The sequence below is a fragment of the Hyposmocoma kahamanoa genome, unplaced genomic scaffold (genome assembly GCF_003589595.1).
Source record: "Hyposmocoma kahamanoa isolate Upper Pololo Valley unplaced genomic scaffold, ASM358959v1 232, whole genome shotgun sequence".
Lineage (NCBI taxonomy): Eukaryota > Metazoa > Arthropoda > Insecta > Lepidoptera > Cosmopterigidae > Hyposmocoma > Hyposmocoma kahamanoa.
The window spans coordinates 681,123-685,211 of NW_020653750.1; the positions used below are offsets into that span (position 1 = coordinate 681,123).

Genomic DNA, 4,089 nt, shown 5'->3' on the forward strand with positions numbered 1-4,089 from the left:
TTGGATACCACTTTCCACTTAACATCAGGTGGAGTGGAGTCATTTGCCTGTCAAGTATAAAAAAAAAAAAAAAAAAAAAATACATGAGTATATGACTACTTTAAGCAGTGAGAACCGATTTTTATTATCTCCTGTGTTAAGTCCCTTATAGTGGCGAACTAGGGGATGAATCCGGGTTTGCACACTTTCCGATAACCGATTTCAGTAATAATAATAATAATAACGCACACATTCAACATAGCTACTAGGAAAACCCTGTGTCGCGGGTGGCATGGACACACACATAGACAACTACAAATTACACCTAACTCTCGAGAGAAATAACTGTAGGCCATATAAATATTTCTCCCGGCCCGGGAATCGAACCTGGGACCTCTGCGTGGCAGTCTGGCATGGTGCCGTTCGGCCATGGAAGCAGTTAAAATAAAACTTGGTAAATAGATGTAATTCCACGAACTTTTGAGGTCGGTTTTTTTAGTACTCTGTACTGAGAAATGAAACTATTTTTCCGGATTTAAAACGCGTATTATTTTTTTTCAAACAAACCGACGTTTCAGGCCCTTTACAGGTCCCATGGTCACGGTTGACTGAGGTGGTACAGTCTTCAACCAGTTGTCTAACTGTGGGATTTTTCATCAGAGGAAATACTGGATCCTAAACTGGTACGGAGAAACCATCTTCCCTGTTGAAATTAGGATGTTTTTTAATTTCCATGGCCTCTCGCAGCATCCCGGGTAGATAACGGACTTCTTTTGCAAGGACTTGGTGTTTGTCAAACTTCATTGAATGTGTAAACCTACACATCCATGACATGCTCGCAAACTGCAGACTTGTTTACGCGACGGTGTTTGACATCAGCTATATGTTCTTTGACGCGGGTACAAATACTTCGCTTTGTTCGTCCAATATAAGAGAGACCGCAGTCACAGTCAACCTTGTAAACTCCTGCATCCTGTAAGGGGATGTTATATTTCGCGGGTCTCAGGAACTGAGAAATCTTCCTCAGGGGCTTGAAATAGGTCTTGATAGATGCACGTCTGAGGACTCTTCTGATCTCGTCTGTAGCACCTGTCACGTAAGGTAAAATGGCAGGTCTTCGCTCGACTGTTGGTGGTTTCACACGGGTCTTCGGCATTGGGGTGAATTCTTCAACCTATTCCCATGTAGGACTTGCTTTATATGCGGAAGTTCCCCTGCCAGATGATTACTGTTGCAGACACCATGTGGTCTCTGAAACCAAGATTTGCTCACGGTAGCTAACTGGCTGGGATGGTGATGGGAATTACCATTGAGGTACCTATCTGTATAGGTTTTCTTTCAAAATACAGTATGGCCTAAGGTGTTATTAGGATTTCTTTTAATTCAGGGCGCGTTCAAATTAGCTGCTCTTAGCCGCGCTGCACCAGCGCTGCAGCCGCGCGGCGGCCGCTTGATGGCCGCGTGACTGTCACTTTTCATACAATTCTAGACGCGCTGCAGCAGCGCGACTGTCGCGCGGCCGCCGCGCGGTTGCAGCGCTTCTAACAGCGGCTAATTTGAACGCGCCCTAAAACACCTAAGAAAGCTAAAGTACCACAATTCTCTTGTTCCATAGGAAATTGGATCTTAGTGCTAAAAGAATTAAGATGGTCCAAGAAAGAAGGTATGCTATCTTTAGGTAATATTGTGAAAGTATCATCAACGTATCGTTTGAAATTGTTCGGCCTAGCTGGGGCCATGGGTAAAACTTGCTCCTCCAAGTCTTCCATGAAAATATCGGCAACAGTGGGAGAAACCGGAGAGCCCGTCGCTATTCCGTCGATTTGTAAGGTAGAATTCATTATCCCACAATAGATAGATGCCTGATGTTAGGCAATGTTCTAATAATTCTGCTTATTCAATTGACATATTATGTTCTCTCGGCTTTCTATGAACAATTTCAATGCAGTCTTTTACTGGAAGGTTGGTCAACAGCCACTGAACATCAAAACTGACCATGGTGTCATCATCAGTTAACCGTAGATATTTGATTCCATTCATGAAACGGTATGAATCCTTCAAATGTGCAGGTGTTCCCTCTCAATGGTGACAGTACTTTTGCCATGTGTTGAGCCAGTTTGTAGGTTGGTGTGTCAATCTGGCTAACTATGGGACGGAGTGGGGTGTCAGCCTTATGCAGTTTTGGTAACCCATACAGTTTTGGAGGTTTTACACAGCAGGGTACAAACTCACTTGCATCAAGTTTCAGCGTATCGGAGTGCTTAGACATTAACTTAGTTGTTGTTTTCAATATTTTGGTGGTAGGCTCTTTCTTCACCTTTTTATACGTGCTTTCATCCGATAGTAAGCAGTTATTTTGTTGTTATAATCTGGCGTATTCATGACCACAGTCGTGTTACCTTTATCTGCATGGAGGATGACGAATTCAGGATCTTCGCGGAAGGTCTTCAGCGCGTTATATTCATCTCGAGTAAGATTCGGTCTGGGCTGTTTATTTGAACACAATATTGACAAAACGTCTTGGCGTATTGCCTCCAAATCTTCCTTTCTCATGTTGTTTTTAACTAGACAATCCTCAACGTTACAAATAGTTTCATTTCTATGTGTATCAATGCACGAAAACCTAAGAACTCGATACTCTATACTGACATTAATACACTTTTATTTTAGCCTGTTTTCAGGTTTTTGTATGATCGGATAAAGTACATCGTGTAACGAATTACAACGTTCTTTAGACAATATCCTTATGTGTATCGTGTGCTTTTTGTAAGACCGTCATTTAATAGTAAATACCTAAACCATTTTATCTAGCAAAACAGTTTTTCCCGCTTCTCCTTCGATGACTCGCCGTAACAGAAACTGACAAAAACAAATGTCTGGAAACGGGGTTAAATCTTTTACGCACGTTACCTAACCCAACGCTAAACATGAGATGTAACAAAGTTTCTTGAGAAGTAAACATATTTACGGATAACACTTTGCTATTCATGTGTGCCTTATTGAGGACAAATGCACCGACAAATGGATTGGATTACGAGCACCAAATTCAAGTGTGTGTTATTGTTGTGAAGAAAGTTACATTAGAGTTATACATATGTTCAGATCCTATGACTTCAAGGACAGATATTTTATTTGGAAGCATTGATGTGAAACAAGGGGTTTTATATACAAGGAAGTAACACAATTTCTTTTTTTTGGCACATTGAAAATCAAACAATGTTTTTCGGATGTAGATAAATCACGTATATTTCTTTTATCAAACAAACCAACATATCGGGCTCACCTTGATTTACCGTGGAACCTGTAAAGACCTGTGAAGTAGCAGGAGAACTCCTTGTGAAAGAGTTCGTCTGGGGAAGTACTGCCACTTTACCCATTTCTGCCGCCAAGTGCTCACATTACTGTGTTCAGATTATTCTGGAAAGTACAGGCACATGGGACTTAGAACTTACGAGTCTATCTCAGGGCGACGGCGACGCGCGCTATGGGCCTTATCTTTGTGATTTAAAGCTTTAAGGGGTGTAAGCACTTAGTATCATAAATAATATTATAACAGAGCACTAAAAAACCTCACAAGTTCATAGAATCACATCTATTTGCCAAATTACATTCAAATCGGTTACCGGAAAGTGCGCAAACCGGATTCATCCCCTAGCTCGCCACTATACGGGACTTGAAACAGGAGATAATAAAAATCGGTGCTCACTGCTGAAAAACGCCTTGAGTTGGAGAATAGCAAAATCACCCATTAAAATAATTGCTCCTTATAATAAAATTTAAAATTAGTCTTCATGAGTAAACAGCCACCCTTAGAGGTGGATGATTTTCTTCCAAATTAAATGGAACCACTACGGAAGTACCCTCTTTCCAACAAAAAAGAATCATCAAAATCGGGTCACAAATGCCGGGAGTTAACGCGTGACATACATAAAAAAAACATACAATCGAATTGAGAACCTCCTCCTTTTTTTTAAGTAGGTTAAAAAAGAACACATAATTAGGAAATGAAACTATTTTTCCGGATTTAAATCGCGTATATTTGTTTTTTCAAACAAACCATCCCATTCCCATCACCATCCTAGCCAGTTAGCTACCGTGGGCAAATCTTTG

The 4,089-nt window shown here is 40.9% G+C and overlaps 1 pseudogene; it reads right to left on the minus strand.

Annotated features, from left to right (window-relative positions):
• Nucleotides 1-669: 669 nt before the first annotated feature.
• Nucleotides 670-2,941, minus strand: LOC113228598 (annotated as a pseudogene).
• Between the last annotated feature and the right edge of the window lie 1,148 nt (nt 2,942-4,089).